The sequence below is a fragment of the Bos indicus genome, chromosome 12 (assembly GCF_029378745.1).
Source record: "Bos indicus isolate NIAB-ARS_2022 breed Sahiwal x Tharparkar chromosome 12, NIAB-ARS_B.indTharparkar_mat_pri_1.0, whole genome shotgun sequence".
NCBI lineage: Eukaryota > Metazoa > Chordata > Mammalia > Artiodactyla > Bovidae > Bos > Bos indicus.
This window is the reverse complement of record NC_091771.1, coordinates 31,318,344-31,342,323: the sequence shown is the minus strand read 5'-3', so window position 1 is coordinate 31,342,323 and position 23,980 is coordinate 31,318,344. Positions and strand designations below refer to the sequence as shown.

Sequence of the window (23,980 nt, the reverse complement as noted above, 5' to 3'; positions counted from 1 at the left end):
TGAAAATTATTCTGTTAATCATACCTGTCATTTATAATCCAAGCTATTGCTGTTTTTACACTATAAGACAAACATTATCAAGTCTGTGAACCTAGTTTAACCCGTCAAATTGTTTCTGGCTAGCTTTTAGCGGTGGGGGTGGGGGTTGCAGAGGAAACGGGCAGGTGATAGAGATGCCTGGGGCTTTGGCTTTGGGGAGACCGTCTGCCTGGGCTTATGTCCAAGTTGTCGTTCAGTCGCTCAGTCATATCTCAGTCCATGACTCTTCGACCCCATGGACTGTAGCACACCAGATTTGCCTGTCCTGCACCATCTCCTGAAGTTGGCTCAGACTCATGTCCATCAAGTCAGTGATGCCATCCAACCATCTCATCCTCGGTCTCCCCCTTCTCCTCCTGCCCTCAATCCTTCCCAGCATCAAGGTCTTTTCCAATGAGTCAGCTCTTCGAGTGAGGTGGCCAAAGGATTGGAGCTTCAGCTTCAGCATCAGTCCTTCCAGTGAATATTCAGGGTTAATGTAAGTATGTCCAAGTAAAGAGCCATAAGTAAAATCTTGAGTTGTCCAGCCCAGGGAGCAAGGAAAGGGCCTGAGGTCGGTGGTGCTATGGACTGAGGCAGGCAGCTGAGGACGGGCAGCCAAGTTGGAGGCCTGTAGTCCTTCCTGCTCACAAACCCCCAGGTCATGACACTTACACAGGTGAGGGTAGCTGGCACCACTTCCTCGCGTGGAATGCAAGGACAGCTAAGTTCTCTGGTGATTTTGTTCAAGGGAGAGTCAAAGGTGACAGAGCTAATAATGACCATGTGACTAAGGATCATAGGAGGAAGGCATGATGGACCCTGACAGGCAAGACCACTTGTGACCCAACCCCCACCTCCATATGTTGAAACCTAATCCCCAAGATGATGGTATGAGGAGGTGGGGCCTTTGGGAGGTGATTAGGTCTTGAGGGTATGGCAACCCACTTCAATTTTCTTGCCTGGAGAATCCCCATGGATAGAGGAGCCTCGTGGGCTATGATCCATAGGATTGCAAAAAGTAGGATACAACTGAAGTGACTTAGCATGCACACATGTGGGTCATGAGGAGGGACCCCTCCTAAACAAGATTCATGCCCTTATAAAAGAGACCCTGGAGAGCCCTCTTGCCTTCCACCATGTGAGGACACAGCAAGAAGGTGCCAGCTATGAACCAGGAAGTGGACTCTCACCAGACACTGAATCAGACGGAGCCTTGATCTTGGACTTCTCGGCCTCTAGCACCGGGAGAAAGAAACGTCTATTGTTTATAAGCCATCCAGCCAATGGTAGTTGTGATAGCAGCCTGAATGGGTAAGACAACCCCTTTCACAGGTAAAAAGGTCTTTGTGTGTGGTGGGTAAAGATGGAAGTGGCAGCTGAACCCTTCAGTACATACCCTTGCTCTGTTTTATTTATAATAAATAAATAAATGAGCACTGGATACTGACTGTGCACCGGGCACTCTTCTAAATGCTTGGCTCAGGCTAACATGTTTATTCGTGATGACCCTGAACCTGGTCACTCACCCGCGGAGGTGAAGCTGGGCTGTGGATGCTTTACAGCCGGGCCAGCCTGTGCCCAGGCCCTGCGTGGCACTGTGCTGAGGGTCAGCAGTGCCGGGTTGCAGCGTGCTTCTCGCCCTCTGGCTCTAATCACCTCTGTAACCACCTGACTATCTGTTTACTCCTTCAGCACCATGTCCTCCAAGATGGCCAAGACTAGCTGTGTGACACTCCCCACCGTCTCCAGGACCAAACATGATACCTGGCACATTGTAGGCCTTAGAAAACGAATGGCTGGCTTCAAGGATCTGTTCTATTCATCTGTCATATACGTGGAACTGAGCTGAAAACGGGAACAGTCTTAGAATTCATCTTGTTTGGTTGAAATGAATACATTCCAAGTATATGAGACATTTTTAAAGTCTAAAATCATCTAAAAACTCTGGTTTTGCAAAACAGCAATATGAGATATCATCTATTAAAAATGTACTCTTTTCTAGGTAGTTATGTTAAGTATGTGGCATGCACTTTCTCATTTAATTCTTATCACAACTCCATAAAGTAGATACTATGTCTATTTTTCTTTTTGTTGCCATTTCAAAATTTAAAATTGTGGTCTGTACTAGAATTGGGTTCACTGTAACTGGGTTAATTGGTTCAGGACACATTGTCGTTCCAGGCTTGGCGCTCTTCTGCTCATCTTTTATTCATTTATTCATATTTTAAATAACAAAATAAACTTGCCAATGAACCTACCACCCAACCCAAGAACCAAAACATGAACTGTAACTTGTGTCCCTCTCTGTGCTCCTCCCAATCCATTCTCTTGCCTGCCCCACACACAACCCCACTATCCCGATTTTTGCATTTCCTTGTTTTTTTCCATTGTACGCCCAAATGCTTGATTGCTCAGCTTTCCTTAGATTTGGACTTGATGCAAAGGGTGGCAGGCTTTTGTTCACCAAGCATCACATTCCTTAGGTTCATCCATGCTTTCACAAGTGGCTGAGCTTCATTCATTTTCCTGGCTGTGTGATTTTTTTCCATACATACTTCCGTTGACTGGCATTTCTGTTGCTTTTCCTTTCTTTGCTTTTATGAAGGGGTGTTTCTCTTGGGTATGATGTCGATTTTACAGAGGAAGAAGTGGAGGCACAGAGAAGTTAAAGAACTCACCAAAGACCTCCCAGCCAGTAAGTGGCTGAATCAGTATCTGAACCTAGATCTTTAGCTCTAAAGCATGTTCTACAGCTTCTATCGGCCTTCCCACGAGAAAGATAACAGTAGGTAAAGGGTACATTTTCCTTCCTCATTTTACCCCACCCTCACTTTGTCTATAGGAGAAGAAAAACTTGTACGTTGACTTAATTAGCCTTTCAAATAAAATCATTTACCCTCTTGAATCCAGCAGTTATCCACTCCTCCCCATTTCAAAAAAAAATTGTTGGGTACAATATTTATCTCAGAGATGTCATGTCCAAATAGTTTGGCTTTACACCTTACAATCCCTTTAGCTCTTGGTTTGGGGCCTAAATTCCCTTTACGACAGAATCAATTGCACATGCCTGTATGTATTGTGTGTGTGTGTGTGTGTGTTTTTTCCCATCAGAAGTTTTAAAGAAGAAAATGGTGGCAAAATAAAGTAAAATGTTCACTTCTACAGTCTGCTGTTATGTATCTAGAGGCACCTCTTCAGGTTAAAAATAGGTTTTACATGGCAGACAGCTCAGTAAAATAAAAGTTGATCATATAAACTACAGACCACAATTTTAAAACACAAATGATTTTGCTTCCGGTGAAGAAATTTTCCAAAGAGAATGCTTAGTTATTTGGAATTTAGAAAAAAAAAAAAAAGGAATGAATACAGTATGTTTGCATTTATCCAGTTTGCTCTTTGAAAAAAATAGACGCTGCTGTACTTCGGACACTGAACAAGGTAAACCTTGACTTGGTGGAAATGTTACCTGTGGACCAGACTGAGGTCTGGTTTCTAAAAGGTCATGCTCTGGCTTCAGAAACCTCACTGGCCCCTGTGCCATCACCCTTGCATTCCTTACGACAGACCGTGCTGTGGACAACCCATTTCCTTAACAGCTATTTCTCATGTCTGTTTGCAACCTAGGGCATGGGAATTTGAGGTAATTTGAGGGAATAAGAACACAGATGTTCTTACTATTGCTTAAAAATATGAAACAAAAAATGTTTACACTCATATAACAACTGGACATAAAGTTTAGAAAACAGAAGGAAAAAAAACCTAACATATTCTCACCATCCTCAGTCAAACTCCTGCCATTGTTGTTTTTCCCTTTCTTCCTGGCCTGTGTGTGCACACATCGTCTATAGGGAAAAAAGGGATGTGTCTACAATTCCCTGTGCTGCAGATCTTGAGACAAAGTAGTCATGCAAAGGTGGTTTATTTGAGGAGTGCAGACAATACCACTGGGGGCATGGGGGAATCCATACAGTGAAGGAGAGAAGCCAAGAAAGAGCACCTTTATCAAGCAATAGAAGCTTAATCCCCAAGGAAATTTGGGAACACAATGCTAAACATGCAGCTCAAAGGGGTACTGGAGGTAGGGTACTTGTACATCGACTGCCCATGGCCACTGCTTAAGGACTGGTGTGGGGTGGAAAAGAGGAGGTAATCTCAAGTGTGTGTATGACCATAATTGGGGGTGCTTGGGGAAGAGCTCCCCAATTCAGAGATGTTCAGCCTGGTGGCTGGAAATTGGCTAGAATAACTGAAAACCCTTAAGAGACATGGGTGGACCCAGAGTGTCTCCTCTATGGCTTTGTTCATTTGACATTCATTATGACACTTACCTAGACTTCCTTGTTGCTACAGTCTTATACCCTTATGAGATTAGTTTTCACATAACATTTCATAATGGAATCATAGTCTACTCCTCTGATAGAGGATATTTACATTGCTTCAAAATGGAACAGGTGAGGGACTTCCCTGGGGGTCTCTGGCAGTCCAGTAGTTAAGATGCTGAGTTTCCAGTGTAGAGGGCATGAGTTCCATCCTTGGTCAGGGAACTAAGATCCCATGTGCAGTGCAGCAAAAAAAAACAAAAAAGGAAGAAAGAAAAGAAAAATGGAACAAGTGAGTTGGCAACAAGTAGCTAACTTATTTCTGTCCAAGCTCTCAAAGCTGAAGCTGTGTACCAGAGGAAATATGTGTTCTTAAAGAAACTGAAAATTCTCTGGTCAAACAAGACAAGTAGAATACCTCAGATGAAGACAGCTGAGAGAATCACGACCAAGTAGCCCAGTGGCACATGCTCTAAATCAGATGTACTGTTATTTAGAGTGACTCTTTAATTTTTGGTGTTCTTGTGATAGCTGTACTTTGTTCTTTAAGTTGTCTAAGGTCTATAAATTTCGTATAAGAACACACTGTACTGGGGCCGTGATAGTTGGGAAACAAGCTATTAAATCATCTGGTACCGGCAAGTAACACTAAAACGAGAGACCTAGATTTGGCTGTGGTTGGCCCCCAAGTAGATGCACCATCTTGGGGCAGCCACGCGTATCTCAGTGTCTCACCTGAAAGTCAAGGTGTGTGGTAAACACTGTTTGAAGCTTCTCCTATAGTCATTACCACCCTCCCCCTTCTTTACTAGCACTGCTCCGATTTTCTGTAGATACCAGGTGGAGAGGCCCTGTTCTTGGGGTAAGCAGTCCTGACACAACCCCAGGGGAAAGTCCTGATTGGCTGGAGCCACCTCTAGTAATTCATTTCTCCTCAGCCACATTCTCACTTTCCCAACTTCCTCTGAAGTTAGAAAAGTGATAGTCATTCAGTCATGTCTGACATTTTGCGACCCCATGGATCCTCTGTTCATGGGACCTCCTAGGCAAGAATACTGGAGAGGGTTGCCATTCCCTTCTCCAGGGGATCTTCCCAATCCAGGGATTGAACCCATGTCTCCTGCATTGTAGGCAGATTCTCTATCATCTGAGTCATGGGGGAAATTAGGAAAAGGCCAAGTTAAAAAAAAAAATTAAATCACACATGACGTAACATTTTCCATATGCCCCTCTTTAAGTACTTCATGTATATTTCAACATTTAATTCTCACAACCACCCTGGGGCTAAGCATACTATTACCACCCCATTTACCAAGGAGGAAACTGTGCCTCAGAGAAGCCAAGTGAATTTCCCAGGATCACATGACTGGTAAGTCTTGGAGCGAAGACTTACCCTGGCTCATCTCCAAGATCAGTGCCCCTTTGTCATATGAGGAATATCCAGGTTTGTCTTTAGGTAACCAGGAGTCCATCCAGATATGTACCTAATTAGCAAAGGCTGTCCTGTGGAGACACTGGCTTCCTGCACCACGTTCCTCACCACTGAGAAGTCCCACAGGAGTCTCACCTCCCAGCTTTGAAGGATCAAAATTCGTAGTTTCTCATAGAGGCCTCACAACTGATTATGAACATCAAAGTCATATTATTGAAAGGGAGGAACGCTTAATCCTCTTTCCCCCACTCTATTAAGGTTAGGTTGCGTGGGTTAGACTGCTGGCAGAACTGCCTTCTCTCTAGTTCTTCCCTCTGTCTCACAGGAAAGTGCAAGTGCATGTGTGCACTCACATGCACACACACAGAGACACACACACACACACCGGGCACCTTATCAGTGGTGCTTCAGGACACTCTTCTTCTCTCTCTATGCTCTTTCCTCAACTTCCTACTTGGAGAAACCTCCTCAAACCTCATCTCAACCTGCTCTCAGATCTTGAGGTCACCGACTTGTACTTTTTCTTCAGGTTTTCGGTTGACTCTCACTTGTTGGTCCATGACGGACCACAATCCTTCATGTGAGAAGGATGGGGTCTTTTTAAAGAGTCCTTATTTTCTGTCTTAGCAGCTGGCTGACACCACTCCCAAGTCCACAGGGTCTTTAGGTCCCAGTTACCTTGACCCCGACCTCCAAAGGAGCAACTTTGGTTGGAGCATCAAAGACTCAGGCAGTAACTTTAACTATCGGTTGTCAGCAACATGAGGCTTTCCAGCAAGCACCGGTCATTCTTCATCCTAGGTCCAGGTCATCAAACCATGGTCCTGGAGGATAAGACTTGAGGTTATATTTAAAGAACCATCCTTGATTCTCTTTGATAAGAGTGGCCACAACACTGGTTATAGGAAAACATTGTCTCGGAGTTCAAATTGGAGAAGGCTGTATTACAGAAACTGTAACCCTTCAGCTTAATCTGCCCAGGACACAGCCAAGAGCATTCAGAGAATAAGTTCAGGAAAAAGCCCTAAGAGTCATCATGAATTCACGAAGAACAAATCAGGCCAGGCTGACCTTGCGTTCACTCGAGAGGACTGGTAAATGAGGAAAGCAAGTCTTTAGCCTCACTCCCAATACAATCAGTGGAAGGAGGGTGGTAGAGGTATAAGTTGACCCCTAGGGGTTAGACATATACTCAGTCTATATTAACCTGTTCTCTGCCTCTTGAAATATAAAAGAGAAAACTTTAAACTGGGCAATTGTTACATCTGAATACTCGGAGGGCTGTTTGTGTAGAAAAGGATTAGATTTCCAAGGGCAGAACCAGGAGCAGTGTGTGCAAACTGCAGGGAGGCAGTCCTGTGCACCACACGGGGAAATACCAGCACACGCTTAGAGCAGAGCTTCTTAAACTGAGTCATGCATAGACCCTAATACAGAAAAGAACATTCTTCAAATCCCCAGGGTTTATAAGTATTTTTCTATAATGTCTCTCTTCTTTTTTATTGAAGTGTAGTTGATTTACAATGTTAGTTTCAGATGTACAACATAGTACATCTGTTGTACATCTGAGAAAGGATAGGCTGATATTTGATATTTGATTAAAAAATTGATATTTTTATAGATTATACTTCATTTAGTTATTACAAAAGAAGGGGCTGTGCTTGTGGGTTAGATCACTGGCAGAACTAAAACAATTCTCTGTGCTGTACAATGTATTCTTGTTGTTTATCTACTTTATATGTAGTAGTTTGTATCACTTAATCTCATATGCTTATCTTGCCCCTTCTTCCCCTCTCTTTCCCCATTAGTAACCACTAGTTCACTCTCTGTATTTGTGAGTGTTTGGGTATATACATTTACTTTTTAGTTTCCACATATAAGCCATAACATAGAGTACTTGCCTTTCCCTGACTTATTTCACTAAACATTATACTCCCTAGGTCCATTCACGTTGTTGCAAATGGCAGAATTTCATTCTCTTTTTAAATGGTTAAGTAACATTTCATTGTAGATACAAACATACCACGTCTTCTTCATTCATCTGTTGATGGAAACTTAGGATGCTTCCATATCTTGGCTACTATAAACAGTGCTGCTATGAACACTGGGGAGCATATATCTTTTCAAATTAAGTGTTTTCATTTTCTTTAGGTATATACCCAGGAATGAAATCGCTGGATCATATAGTAGTTCTATTTTTTTTGAGGCACTCCCTTACTATCTTCCATAGTGGCTGCACCAATTTACATTCCCACCAACAGTATACAAATGTTCCTGTTTCTCCACATCCTTGCCAATGTTTGTTATTTGCACTCTTTTTGATGACAGATACTCTGACAGGTGTGAGGTGGTATCTTATTGTGGTTTTGATTTGCATTTCCCTGGTGACCGGCAATATTGAGCATTTTTTCATGTGGCTGTTGGCCATCTGTATGTCTTCTTTGGAAAAACATTTATACAGGTCTTCTGCCTGCTTTTTAATTAGATTGTTTTTTTGATATTGAGTTGGATGAGGTGTTCATATATTTTTGGTATTAACCTCTTAACAGTCATAGCACTTGCAGGTATTTTCTCTATGAAAGCTAAAGTCACTCAGTCGTGTCCGACCCTGTGACCCCATGGACTATATAGTCCACGGAATTCTCCAGGCCAGAACACTGGAGTGGATAGCCTTTCCCTTCTCCAGGTGATCTTTCCAATCCAGGGATCAAACCCAGGTCTCCCACATTGCAGGCAGATTCTTTATCAGCTGAGCCACAGGGAAGTCCAAGAATATTGGAGTGGGTAGCCTATCCTTTTGGAGAAGGCAATGGCACCCCACTCCAATACTCTTGCCTGGAAAATCCCATGGACGGAGGAGCCTGGTAGGCTGCAGTCCATGGGGTCTCGAAGAGTCGGAACGACTGAGCGACTTCACTTTCACTTTTCACTTTCATGCATTGGAGAAGGAAATGGCAACCCACTCCAATGTTCTTGCCTGGAGAATCCCAGGGACAGAGGAGCCTGGTGGGCTGCCGTCTATGGGGTTGCACAGAGTCGGACATGACTGAAGTGACTTAGCAGCAGCAGCAGCAGCAGCCTATCCTTTCTCCAGCGGATCTTCCCGACCCAGGAATTGAAGCAGCATCTCCTGCATTGCAAGCAGATTCTTCACCAGTTGAGCCACCAGAAAAGCTATTTTCTCTATATTATGGGCATACAACTAGTTTAAGTCCTTATACTTACAAACAAATTTACAAATTAAATTAATGAACTACATTTACAAATGTATAAATTAAATGCAAAAAAACTACAATGTCAACAATATTGCAATATCCTTATTTTAATTTGAGAGATGATGTTGTTTGCTGAAACAAAATCACCCTTCAGGACATGAATATGGTACCAGTGATGGTTTTTATCTTGGAGGTGTAGGCCACTCATAATTTGCAATGATTCAAACAAAACTTATTTCTTTTTCTGAACCACAGACAAACCTCCGTTAGTGAGGCATGCTGTCACTTTTCTTCACTAAAATTAACGACACTTGTTGCCTGTTCAGTCCAGGTCTGTTCTTTACTTATTAGTCCCAAAGAAAGTTGAACTAGTCTCATAAAACATAAACAGAAGTACTACTGAAAATATCTCTGGTGGTCCTCAGGTGAGGTCTATCAGCTCAGTAAAAAGTGATCCTTGAATTTGTCAAACACCCTAGGCTTCAAGGAGGGATGGATTGGGAGTCTGGGATTAGCAGATGCAAACTATTATATGTAGAACAGATAAACAACAAGGTCCTACTGTATAGCACAGGGAACTACAGTCAATATCCTATGATAAACCCAATGGAAAAGAATATGAAAAAAATGTGTATATATGTATGCTGCTGCTGCTGCTAAGTCGCTTCAGTTGTGTCCGACTCTATGCAACCTCATAGATGGCAGCCCACCAGGCTCTGCCGTCCCTCGGATTCTCCAGGCAAGAACACTGGGGTGGGTTGCCATTTCCTTCTCCAATGCATGAAAGTGGAAAGGGAAAGTGAAGTCGCTCAGTCATATCCGACTCTTAGTGACCCCATGGACTATAGCCTACCAGGCTCCTCCGTCCATGGGATTTTCCAGGCAGGAGTACTGGAGTGGGGTGCCATTGCCTTCTCCGTATATATGTATAACTGAATCATATCACTGTAGAGCAGAAATTAACGCACTGTAAATCAACTATACCTCAATAAAATAAATTAAAAAACAAAACCTCTAGAATGTATAACACAAAGAACAAACCCTAGTAGAAAGTATGGACTTTAATTAATAATAATGCACTGATGTTGGCTCAACAAATGAATGTGCTACACTAATGTAAGATATTAGTCATATGCAAACTGGAGGTGGAGGAGTCAGGGGGTATAGGGTATGTCTATACTTTTCACTCAATTTCCCTGTAAACCTAAAACTGATCATAAACAGAAAGTTTACTAAGTAGAAAAAAATGGTCACTGTAGCATGTTTACATATTCATTCTCTTTCAGTTGTTGTCTAAATGAAAAGACAAAAATTTGCACATCTCATTTAGAATTCATAGCCCTCCAAAAATATGTTTGCATGTTCCAGGCTCCTCACCATGGTTCAAGGAGTGCTAAAATCAGGGGTTCGGGAATGGAGTGAGGTATTCTGAAAAGCCATTAGAACTCTTTTCTTCAAAGTGTCCCAGAAAATGTCTTGAAGGTTGTCTTTCAAAGATGTTCTTCTGGGGATATTTGTTTTTGGAGAGAGGTTAGAACACATGATCTCTAATTCCAAGATTATATAATTTTAGTTTTTATGAAGATGTAACCCTCAATTAATTTGCTTTTAGTTCTATTTTTCACAGACTGCAGTGGCCCAATGCCAGAACAATAATGTGCTTGAACTTCTGGCTTTCTAAGTCTTTCTCCTAATTCCCACAAGCCTGTCCAAATAGCAACAATTTCATCTAGGCCAACCAATTGTCAATTTTCGGTCCTGGGAAAGAATAACTAATAAACCCCACTTCATTCCAGCAAACCCAGATCACATTCCTTTCTGATGGCTTATCGCATTCCACTCTGAGCTGAGTTCCATAGTTCTAGCTGCACTTGACATCTTTGGGCAATGCTCTTCCTAACTTTTCTCTTAGAGAAACCCTAGAAAACCTTTATATTCGTTATTCCCTATGGAAAATATTTCCTTCCAGAAATCTGAGGCTAGATTTATAGAGGACTCCTGTAATTCTAAACATAAACACGTTATTGAATTCACATGTGTACTTCTTTGTTTAGTTTTAGCAAACAGCAATGGCACATTACAAGCTGGAACATCTTGGGCATTGAGAAAGTAAAAAAAACCTTCTGCAACGTGTTCACTGGATCTGAATATTCAATTTTTTCAACTGGGGTAGAATAGTTTTCCATTTGAAAGTAAGTAAGAGGGATCCTAGTCATAAGCATGGGTGTCTAAGGGAGGAGTAGACACCCACGATTTCTGGCTCCTGTCTATCTCTCTCTCCTGTCGCATTACATCAGACTGCTCACACTTCTGATGTGATTTCCAGCAAAGATGGCTGGCTGAGGCACGGCTTTTCAATGCCACCTACTGTCTGCCCCAAGAACTGCATTAACATCTCAGACGTCCTGGTCCAGAATCCATGATGGATTCAACCCTCCCAATTGCAGCAAGAGATGTATTGGAATAAAAAGAAAGAATAAAATGGAAGAGGAAGTGAACAGTCAAAGATTCTGGGGAATAAGCCTGAAAAATGAGGCGGCAAGGAAAACCTGTCTCTATTTTGCTATTTCCAAAAGGGAACCCTTATTTATAAAAGGTTACAATCAAACTCAAATAGGGGTGAGTGATGTTTCCAGTGTAGTAAGATCTAGTAATTACTCTCAAGTTGAATTAAAAGCAGTCATTTGATAATGTACCCATTGAAGGATGAAAAACATCCTTCTTTTAATATTGCTATCCCAGTGTGTTCCCTGTCTGAAAGCTATCACAAGGTATTTTTGAACGCAGTAACAAGTTAAAAGAAAGACAAAACATGCCTCCCTAAAGTGTTGAGACTCTTCTTTTTTCACTTGAGTGGTAATTATTTTTTCTCATACTTTCACCAGTTTCAGGAAAGGGTGGGTTAGAGTCAGGGGCTTCCTGAAACTTTTTAGAACAAAAATTCTAATTCAGTGTGTTCAGAGGGGCCCCGTGAGAATCGTGTTTTGGAACATACCGACCCCATGTGGTATTATCTTTGCCAACTTTGCAGTTTCGTGTGAGATTTATTTTTAATCTTTAACAAAGCATGCCTGTGTTTATCTTAACTTACGAAAAAAGCGTAATCGTTTAAAACAAAACTTTTAAAAATAATTAAATATACAATGAATGCTGAAACATAAAAGTCAGACAGAATGTTACCTTAACAAGAAAGAGCTTCCTAAAGATCAAAGGATTGCTGTTTGTTTTATTTGCTTAAGTAACCAGTACTTTCACTTTAAGGGATTCAGTGGCTATTTGAAGGAGGCTAGGAGGTCTCCATTGCCCAACCCCCACCAAGATAAAGGCTTCCCACCCCTCACATTGAGAGCTGGGAACTTTACTTATTGACACTAAAAATATATTCTTCGTGTTTAGAATGGAATGCTGAGATTTGATTGAAGACAATACATGAATCAAGTGAATGGCATTTGGGGGGCATGTCTTTCAATCTTATTTAGAGGTTTTGGGGAAAGACCATCTTTTGAGCTTGCCTTGTGTGTGTGTGTGTGTGGCCATATGTCATCATTATAGCACTGAGGAGGTGCTCTATGACCATCCTGGAATGCAGTGCTTCCAAGTGCAATGCACCTCTTATATTGTTGATTTTAATGCTAGCTTCAATAAAGGAGGGAAGAAATGGGCTGTAGAGCATGTCTTTTTTTTCCTCTAAGTACCTTCAGATTTGGGTTTTCAGTCAGTGATACTAGCTAAGTCATTTGTGGACTGACATGTGAGAACAGGATGAGATGGAAATACATTCAGTTCACTTGGTGGTGGCCTGTAAGAGGTGGGTTTGTGTAATGGTGGTCCCTCCTTCTATGAGGCCTCTGTAATCAGCCAAAGCAACCTTAGATAGTGCAATATCCGGTTGTTCCCAGTCTGCTATCAGGTGAGCACTATAAATGCTGCATAAATACCACTTAAAGAGAAATGATAGTTCATTTGTCTCCTATGTGTCCCCTCCAAACAGTTTCAAAATCTTTGCTACTTTTTATGAAAACTTTCAACCAATACTTATTTTGCATGTGGCTAGATTGTGATTTCTGGGGTTTTTTAAAGGGCACTGTGGCTGAATTTTCTACTCAGGAAGTATAGCAAAATGCTGAGCTTGAGCTCTAGAACCTGACAAACTGATTTTGTCACTGACTTATGACAGTCAGTGCAGTGAAAGTTTCTAAGTCTTAATTTGCTCATTTGCAAAATGGCAATTATTAATAATGTTTAATTTGAAAGGTTTGAACACAGGTAGAGGTCTCAACACAGGGTCTGGCATTCTGTGGGAACTGTTTTAAGGAAGGATATGTATCCAAGACCCTAAATCAATTACCAGAAGCCAAGTCAATTACCAGAAGGTTGAGGGAATCTCACACCATCTTTTTTTTTATTTTTGCTTTTTGGCCACGCCATTCAGTCAACCAGGGATCAAACCCACACCGGTTGCAGGGGAAGAAGAGTCTTAACCACTGGATCGCCAGGGAAGTTCCCCACACCACCCCTCTTTTCACCTTGGTTCCTTTCTGCTACCATCTCACGGAATGATCTGGAGGTTCTTCTCAGTAGGATGTTCCTCAGCAGGCAGTCCACAGGCTCATGCTGTGAGGGTGGAAGGAAGAAGGTCCTGAAGCAAAGACAGTGACCCTGATAAATGCAGACAGGACAGAATATTCATGCTGAAGAGGGTTTTTTGGTTGTTGTTGGTTCAATCATTCTTCAGAACCCTACACAAGATTGAATTTAATTGCAGTGTGCAACAACTATCCCAGGACTCCAGGAAATCTTACAGAAAACAAATCCTCTCACGGTTGGGAGAGCCATAATGCAAATACTCCAAACATCAGATACTCCCCAAATCATGGTTTAGGAATGCACTGAATCAGCAAATTACTTTGTTTTGCTTAGTTTACTTTAATGGGCAGCAGTATGGCAGAATGGTGAAGTGAGGAAGCGCGGTTGTTACAGTATTAGAAATTATTTCATGGTATTGTTACCAACAACTGCTTGATTGTTGGTTGACACCTAATAGCTACAAACCCATTAGAACTGGAAAGGTAGATCGTATGTATGAGAGATAATAAAAGCAAGTTTTAAAAGTACTGAAGACAGGGCAGGGGGCTAGTACTTTTAAAAGGGAGAAAATAAGACTCATTATTTGGGGTAGGCTAATTGTTACATCAGGTTTCCAAGAGAGTTGTTTTGGTTTGCAGAAAGACTTGAGCTTGGATCCTATAAAATAAAGGCTTTTATTTAAGTTTCCAAATGACTGAATAAGTGATTTTCTAAATCCTTCATTTCATCCACAGCAGGATGAACATGAATACTTGGACTGAGTCCATGGTGCTTTTCCTAATGTTGATCTCACAGCTCCTTTTCAATTCTGGATTCAGAGAAGTTCTAGCCTGAGTGTGGCTGGCTCAATGAAGTTAGATGGCTCTGTGGGCCCTGCCCTATCTCTGCTGGAATGTTTTTATAATCACATCCTCAACTGCAAAATTACTGATGAGTAGACACTTGTAGCCCCAATCCCGTAACTCTACCACAAAAATAGAATTTCAGACTCTTTCAATATAAACATTATCTAGAGCAAACTATATCTAGGTCTTCCCTGACAAGTTACATGATTCAGTGCTTTGTTTCTATAAACTAAAGTTAGAAACTCAAGAATGACTCACTTTTCTTTTTTGCATGCATCTAAGTGAACAAGGAAGTCACACTGCTTCTGGTGTTGCTTTCTTTACAAGGAAAAAAAAAACTTGCTCCTTCTCGAGCATCCTTTTTAGGTCAGCAATTTTGAAGTGCAGGACTTATTGGTGTCCAAGCGGAAAGGGCTGATGCTCTGATTTATCACGACTCCCTCCGAGTGGAGTTCTTCCATGGCTGGAGAAAGGAAAACATTTGTTGTACTAATACTGAATGTGCTTCCTGTGTAAAATAACCTTTAACTCTGTGGAGATCCCCCATTTTAATGACTGGGATATAGTAGAAATAGAAGGAAATCCAAATGCCCCAGTAGCAGCCACTCTCCTCCCCGGTAGGTCAGGCTGCAACCCTCTGAGGGACACAGATGGTTGCCTGGGAAGCATTCAAGGCTTCTCTTTCTCCTGTTTTAAGATATGACCATTTTGATTGTTTAAAAATGTGTGCGACATTCTGACCCTTTAAGGAGCCTGGGCTATGTCAATCAGGGGGAATGAGGTGGGTAGACTGGGGAATTCTGGCATTTACACATTTGTTGTGGGGATGGGAGGGACTCTTGTCAACTGGAGAACCAGCTCTCAAACCCAAGCCAGACTGCAGCTTCTTGCATCTCCCTATCTTCATGATACAAATATGACTGAGTCTATTCAGTCTACCTTAGTTCTACTGCTCAGGGTGACTGCTCTGAGCACTGAAACGATTCTTCCTACATAGAACCTGAAATGCGATTCCCTACACTGAATGAGGTGAAAATGGGAGTAATCAACTAAAGAAACAAGCTTTTCAAGCATATTTGAGTTTTTGCAGTGAAGTTGTTCTTTAGTTGCTAAGTTGTCTGACTCTTTGCAACCCCATGGACTATAGCTCACCAGGCTCCTCTGTCCATGGAAATTCCCAGGCAAGAATACCAGAGTGGATTGCCATTTCCTTCTCCAGAGGATCTTCCCAGACCAGGGATCGAACCTGCATCTCCTGCACCTGCAGGCAGATTTTTTTACCACCGAGCCACCACGGAAGCCCTTTGTAGTACAGTAGAGCCCAGCTCTTTAGGAGCTGTGAGAAAATGTCTATGTGATAGGGAAGAGAGGTTAAACACACACTTTCGGAGCTTCCCCAGATTGTAGGCTCTGTGTGTCCTCGTGCAGCACAAGATCACGTTCTGTCCTAGAAAGCCACACCTGAATAATGCAGTCGGCATTCTTAGAATGCATTTAGCAGTGGATGAATAGGAGCGCTTTCCACAGGTCAATCAATGGCCTCTCTGCTTCTGGCTGGCTTGCAGATTGCTCCTTCTTAAAATATGTCTTCTTTTTAAAAGACAGCCGAGTTGGTTGGAAGACAGAAGAGTAAAGAGAATCAGCTGTGTTGATCTCTCTATCATTCTCTATCTCACTCTCTCCTTCCTCTTCTTTCCTGCTTACACTTGCAATTCCTTCAGGCCAGATCTTCTGATTAACCTTGATTTTCATTTCTTTTGCCTCCTTCTTCCTAAGAAGGAATGATATACCTCAAACATAATGACTCAAGAAGCATGTATGTCTCATATGTCTTTGATTGCATTTCTGGTTCCTAAGAATTAACTTAGGAACCAGAGTTCAGTTCAGTTCAGTTGCTCAGTCATGTCTGACTCTTTGCAACCTTACCGTCGGCAGCACGCCAGGCTTCCCTTGTGGTACTTGTCCAGCTAAGTCTGACAAGCTATGGCGTAGTAGAAGAAACACTGTCTGGTACTTTTAGTAGGTATTTGATATTAGTTTGTCTTTTTAAAAATTGATCTGTAGGTCAGCTACAGGTTTTTGATTAAAAATAAAATTCTTAAATCAAATTTATCAATATTTTCAAAGACAAATAGACTTCTTCACACACATGATTCAATATGACCAGTAGTTGTTTGAAATGGTACAGAGCACTTACTCTGTTACAGTGCTTGCTGCACTTCACAGAGAAATAAAGGATCATGTTTCTATTAAGATTAATTTTGGATGCAACTGAGTACCTGACTAAAGAATAAACATTAAGCAAAAAGGCCAATTATTTTCTTCCTATACATGAAGCCTGGTGGTGGTGGTGGTGATTTAGTGACCAAGTCGTGTCTGACTCTTGCATCCCCATAGACTGTAGCCTGCCAGGCTCTTCTGTCCATGGGATTTCCCAGGCAAGAATACTGTAGTGGGTTGCCATTTCCTTCTCTAGGCATGAAGCCTAGAAGTTGGCAATTCAGTGCTCAGTGAGGTTATTAAGGACTTAGATTCTTTCTCTTCTACTTCTCCATTTTCATGTTTGTAATCTCACGATTTCAAGATGATTCTCACAGGACCACCTCTCTTAACTGTGTTCAAATGAGGTGGTGGCTGAGGAAGGAAGGACAAGTCAGGTAAATATGACTTTTTTTAGGAGTGCCGTCCCTGTTTGAGCAAACTCCAGGAGACCGTGAAGGACAGGGAACCCCAGCATGCTGCAATCCATGAGGCTGCAAAGAGTTGGACATGACTTAGTGACTGAACAACGACAACAACTCCCGTTTTATCACAGAAATATGCCCAACAAATTCAAGACATGATAAATAAAAAAGCACAATCATACCAAGGTACTTTGTGGTCAAAGATGAAAAAAAATCTTAAAAGCAGTCAGAGGGAGAAATAGATTAATCACAGAGGAAAAACAGACTTTGGGCACACTTATCAAAAGCAACATGGATTTCAGAAAGCACTGGAATAGCACCTTCAAAATGCAGAGAGAAAGTAACTGACATTTTCTATAACCAACAAACTATCTTTCAAGAATGATGGCGGAATAAAAACATTTTCCGACAGACTACAAAATGAGTGTTAACTATCACTCAGAGAAACTTCTGAGTGATATACTTAAGGATGAAGAAAACTCATAGCAGAAAGAAGGTGAGAGATCCTCAATAGTGAAGAAAATGATGAATACATGGATAAATCTATAAAATCACTGTGTTAAACAACAATGACACCTTAATTATAGGGTTTGGAAATAATATAGAATCAAATTGCTAGTAGAAAAAAAATGGCATATAAGTAGGAAGCAGGTAATAGGAATAAGGCATTCAAAGGTCTGTACTTTGTTCAAGAGGGTAAAACACTGACTAACTGAAGACATTAATTACACATTTGATTAGTTACACACGTTACTAAATTACACATACACACTATGTACATTAAAATTCTAGGACATCCCACAAAATATTAAAAAAAGGTAGTAAGTGCTGAACTAATAAAGGGAAAAAACAGAGTTAAGAGAAAAAATTAAAAAATGAAGCTTAATCTAAGAAAAATTCAAGGAGATTTAAAAAAATACAGAAAAAGTAAGAGTTAACAGAATTCATAACATAAGATAGCGGAGATGGAATACAAGCTGAAAGACTACTACAGTGTTCCTAAAGTAAGATGAAAGCTCCCAAAAGATGGTGAATGAGATTTACAGACGAAAAAGCTGAAAAAGATAAGGAGAGGCACATGTGCAAACAAGTGCAACAATGTGCTACAGCTGCAGTCAAACAAGCATGTGAATGTCACGGAGCACAAAGGATCCCTTCTGCCCGAAGCGGGGAGAATGGGGCGGTGGAGCAAGTCAGGCAAGACTTCACAGAGGAGGTGATGCTGACCTGAGATGGTGCAACAGAGCATGCCAGAAAGAGGGGAGAGCAAGAATAAAAGTGCAGGGGCATGAAAGCAATGACATTTTCAGAGAATTCCAAGTAATTTAATATGACTGAAGTAAAGGATTTAAGAATGAGGTTAGCAGTCAGATCACAGAAGGCCTGTTTGCCATTGGACAGAGTCTGGAATTAATCCTGGAGGCCAGGAATGAGAAGCAAGTGAAGCGCTTTGAGGAGGGAAGTCACAGATTTGAATTTTAGGACACAAAACGTCTTTGACAGCAGCAGAGAAGATGGTCTGGAATAAGACAAGGAGTTCTTCTTGTGGCTCAGGCAACGGGTAATTATTTGTTAACTATCATACCCTATTTCTCATGAGATTTCACTGTGGTATTTGAGAAATAATACTTTCCTTTCTCACTGACATAAAGACGTCTTAAGTAGGATGATAAACAGGTCTTTTTTTCCCCTCTAATGTGTAAACTTAGTTGTACACTCTAATAAATGGAGTGAGGCTGAATAGCCTTTGGCATCAATCCCAGAGACTAAAACAGTGAGAAAACAACAAAACATGGGACATAATATCTATCCATAAATCCAATTGTATGGTTAGGTCTATGGCACATTTTAAGAGTTATGATTTCCCTGGCAAAGTACCAAAAAAACGTACCTTCAAAAATTACTCAGAACAGCCACTTGGCATCCAACCACACTGTCAGAATGAAAAATGTTGAGTAAAGAGCCTACGTGTAATTCCCCATTCTTGAAGAAGTAAAGGAAGGGTGTTTTCTAAGGCTTCAGAATGACATATTTTATTAAATAATAACATGGGTCATGAAAAAAGCCAAGAGGAAACTTCCCAGCTCACGTAGAAAATGGAGTCACTTTTATTTTCTTTAAAACGATAAACATATTCTGTCTTATAAGAGAATGTCTCAGAGCCAATGTGTTCACAGTGGTTAACTCTGTTCTCTATTCCCTTTTTTCCCCCTTATATTGTTTTCTAATTTTCTACAATGAGCATGCATTGCTTCTAGAAGGAAAGAGAGTCAAATAAACCAGTCATACAATCAGAGTGACTTAGGCTGTCTTTTTCAGCTTTTAGATTCTAAATCAGCTTTTAGATTCCAAATAAGATTAATATAAACTGCTTCTGAGATAATCTTCTAGTGTGCTTTGAATATATGCAAATTTTCCCTCAAATTTTTGTCCTTAGGGAGTAAATTTTCCAATTTTCAAAAATATTAAAACATCCCCTCTCAGTTATTCATGACAGTGGAGGGGAACACTGACACTACTATCCAAAAACAGCATCTAAACAGAAAACATTAGGCATATAGGCATAATATATCAGGCTTTGTAAGGCACTGTACAATGTTTGTTGGCAGATATATCTTCTGAATTAAAGTTTTTAGTTACTATTAAAATGATTCTATGCTCCTACATGTAGACTGGCAAATGAAGGGTAAAAGAAATGGGTCTAAAATTTAAAATTCTTTGCATATAGCCTACCAGCTGTATGCTCCACAGGCAAATGAATAGACTCCCCATGCTGAAAATATAAACTGTTTCCTAAAAATACAGACCCGGGGCTTCACAGATGGCTCAGAGGTAAAGAATCTGCCTGCAACGCAGGAGATTGATTCCTGGCTCAGAAGATCCCCTGGAAGAGGGCATGGCAACCCACTCCAGTATTCTTGCCTGGCAAACAGCATGGACAAAGGAGGCTGCTGGGCTACAGTCCACAGGGTCGCAGAGTCAGACACGACTGAGTGACTGACCACACATACACCCAAGGTAAAAATTCAAAAAGTAAAGGGGAACTTCCTTGGTGGTCCAGTGGTTGGGACTCTGTGCCTCCGATGCAGGGGGCACAGGTTTGATCCCTGGTCAGGGAGCTAAGATCCCACGTGCCTCACAACACAGCCAGAACAAACATGGAATGCAAACTTCAGTTGTGGAAGTTTGCATTGCACCTGGACTCCAAAGAGTCCACTCTAGTATTATCAAAACCCAGCTTTTCACAAGCAGAGGACACTCTTTAAAAATAGCTCTAACTGAAATCATAGCAAAATATTTCAGAAGAAATATGAAACACCCACCTCTGAGGGTTAAAGAGAAGGGTCTGTCAAATAAACTTGATGTAACATACTCCTTCATCTCTTTAACACTTACAAAGGGACTTGCAAAGAAAGATGTGTAAATAGGATTTATCTTAAATTAAGCACACTGAACCTTTCCCAACACTGTCAGAATTCAGACAGTTTAAAGAGGAGATGGAGGTACTCTTTATAATCTGGAGGTTATTTTATGGTCCTCTGAAACATAATAACTTTCTTCTTAGTTGAAATTTGTACCATCCTTGCCAATTTCAGGGGAGCAATTTCTGAAATTTATACTTAATACAACAGTTCTAAGTTTACCTTAGATGTTTACCAAGGGAACACTTCTTGCAAAGATGGGCACAATAAAGGACAGAAATGGTATGGACCTAACAGAAGCAGAAGATATTAAGAAGAGGTGGCAAGAATACACAGAACTATACAAAAAAGATCTTCACAACTCAGATAATCACGATGGTGTGATCACTCACCTACAGCCAGACATCCTGGAATGCAAAGTCAAGTGGGCCTTAGGAAGCATCACTATGTACAAAGCTAGTGAAGGTGATGGAATCCAGTGGAGCTATTTCAAATCCTAAAAGATGATGCTGTCAAAGTGCTGCACTCAAGATGCCAGCAAATTTGGAAAACTCAGCAGTGGCCACAGGACTGGAAAAGGTCACTTTTCATTTCAATCTCTAAGAAAGGCAATGCTAAAGAATGCTCAAACTACCACACAATTGCACTCATCTCAGACACTAGCAAAGTAATGCTCAAAATTCTCCAAGCCAGGCTTCAACAGTATATGAACCGTGAATTTCCAGATGTTCAAGCTGGATTTAGAAAAGGCAGAGGAAACAGAGATCAAATTGCCAACATCCATTGGATCATCGAAAGAGCAAGAGAGTTCCAGAAATACCTCTACTTCTGCTTTACTGACTATGTCAAAGCCTTTGACAGTATGGACTGCAACGAACTCTGGATTAAAGAGATGGGAGTACCAGACCACCTGACCTGCCTCCTGAGAAATGTGTATGCAGGTCAAGAAGCAACAGTTAGAACTGGACATGGAACAACAGACTTGTTCTAAATCGGGAAAGGAGTACATCAAGGCTGTATACTGTCACTCTGCCTATTTAACTTATATGTAGAATACATCATGAGAAACGCTGAGCTGGATGAAGCAAAGCTGGAATCAAGATTGCCAGGAGAAGTATCAAAAACCTCCGATATACAGATGACACCACCCTTATGGCAGAAAGTGAAGAACTAAAGAGCCTCTTGATGAAAGTGAAAGAGAGTGAAAAAGTTGGCTTAAAACTCAACATTCAGAAAACTAAGATCATGGCATCTGGTCCCATCACTTCATGGCAAATAGGTGGGGAAACAATGGAAACAGTGACAGACTTTATTTTGGGGGGCTCCAAAATCTGCAGATGGTAACTGCAGCCATGAAATTAAAAGATGCTTGCTCCTTGGAAGGACAGTTATGACCAACCTAGACAGCATATTAAAAAGTAGACACATTACTTTGCCAATAAAGGTCCATGTAGTCAAAGGTATGGTTTTACCAGTAGTCATGTATGGATGTGAGAATTGGACAATAAAGAAAGCTGAGTGCTGAAGAATTGATGCTTTTGAACTGTGGTATTGGAGAAGACTTTTAAGAGTCCCTTGGATTGCAAGGAGATAAAACCAGTCCATCCTATTCATCAGAAGGACTGATGCTGAAGCTGAAACTCCAATCCTTTGGCCACCTGATGCAAAGAGCTGACTCATTTGAAAAGACCCTGATGCTGGGAAAGATTGAGGGCAGGAGAAGGGGACGACAGAGGATGAGATAGTTAGATGGCATCACCGACTCAATAGACATGAGTTTAAGTAAACTTCGGGAGTTGGTGATGGACAGGGAGGCCTGGCGTGCTGTGGTCCATGGGGTCCCAAAGAGTCGGACACGACTGAGCAACTGAAGTTTTACTTACCTTGAAGAAAATATGTTTTAACTTTTTCCATGAATTGCTTTCCCTCCTTTCTCTCTCAGACAACGAAGAGCTCACTCTTCTACCTTAAATGCTGAGGGAAAACATCGCTATGCCATCAAGCCTTGCACCAGCCTCTCTCCAAATCCCCCCATTCTGATTTCAAAGCTCAAAAGAATCCTCCTGGCTAAGAAGTGTCCAGAGAGGCTGGGAAGGAGAAAGGCTAAGCAGGCCCAGCCAGAATTTGCAGCTGGAGGCGATGAGAAGGCTGGGCACAACACACACATACACACACACTGTGGCTCCTGATGTCAGCTGATGTCAGAATTGTAGAGACTGTGGTAGGATGGCAGTTTTTGTTAAGGACAGTCCTGAGGGAAGGGGCGTAATTGGGACCAGCCAAGGATTTAGGGTCTTGGCTTATAGTGCTGAGCTTTCAGGTTGGGCTCCGGGTGCAGAAGGGTGCTTCTGGAAAATTCTCCAAACCTACTTCCAGCCTACTTCCCAACCATATTAGTCAGTCTTACCTCTTAGGCACAAGTATCCATTTATGCATTCTTCCCCTCCACTTTTCATTTAATAAACATTAGTGGGTGCGTTCTACAATGCAGATACGATAATTTGTAAGACATGGCCCCTGATTGTAGGAGTCTGTGGGAAACAGTATGGGTGCTAGAGATTATGGTAAAGTGTGTATAGGCTACGTAAGGGCAGAAAGGAGAGAAACTGACATCTCCACACAGGTACTCCTCTGCTATTGTGGCCCTGAAAACGTGCAACCAAACTTTCCTGGTCCGCTGCAACCAAGACTTCCTGGTACCTTTTACTCTGCTCCAAGTTATCTGCACATCTTAGCGCTGGCTGAAACCTAGCTTTCTCACAAATGATGCCACTGTCCTCAAAAGCTGAGCCAGTGGTGTCTGCTCTTTCTTCCACTTGGCCACAAGAGAACCCAAGAATACTGGAGTGGGTAGCCTATCTCTTCTCCAGCGGATCTTCCCGACCCAGAAAGTGAACCGGGGTCTCCTGCATTGCAGGCGAATTTTTAAAAGCTGAGCTACCAGGGAAGCCCCAATAAAAGCCCTCAATTATACTTAACTTAGCTGTCACCCTGGCCACCGCCAAGAGCTCCTCTATTGCTGTAGCGCAGGACCCACACCAGCCGGTTCATTTCTCTATTTCTAGCCTCAGCCCAGGGTTCTAAACAGGACGTCGATACGTGACTTAAATTAAAAAAGAAGCTAAAGAAACTGGGAAAACCTTTGGGTTCAAGGCTTGCTGCAGGCTAGTCACTCATCCCACCTGGGCCTTGCTTATCCTTATGGAAAAAAATGTCATATTTACCTCAGAGATTTTGTACTGACGGGGCCACGCACCTGGCAAAGCACACTGCCCCTCCCCCGGCGGTCGGGGTTGCTGACGAGGAGAGCAGAGGCCCGAGCCCCCCCCTTCCCAACCTCCGCCAGCCCACATCCCTCACAGCGCCCTTGGCCCCAGGTCCCTCGGGACCTCAAGCGTGGGAGCCCCGGCCCTGCGCGGCTCCCTCCCGGCGCCCCGCGCCCTCCTTCCTTCCTT

General features: G+C 41.9%; 1 long non-coding RNA gene across 8 annotated transcripts; it reads right to left on the bottom strand.

The window, feature by feature from the left end:
- Nucleotides 1-3,924: 3,924 nt before the first annotated feature.
- On the bottom strand, nucleotides 3,925-23,976 carry LOC109566821 (uncharacterized). Of its 8 annotated transcripts, none has more exons than XR_011569746.1 (6): nucleotides 23,750-23,976; nucleotides 15,881-16,190; nucleotides 14,678-14,882; nucleotides 13,514-13,646; nucleotides 5,734-6,596; nucleotides 3,925-4,565 (listed from the first exon to the last, which is right to left on the bottom strand). It is a non-coding gene; the product is annotated as an uncharacterized lncRNA (long non-coding RNA). The 8 variants fall into 8 exon arrangements; XR_002181923.2 differs by having other exon boundaries at nucleotides 6,451-6,596; nucleotides 23,750-23,899; XR_011569745.1 differs by having other exon boundaries at nucleotides 3,925-6,596; nucleotides 23,750-23,894.
- Between the last annotated feature and the right edge of the window lie 4 nt (nucleotides 23,977-23,980).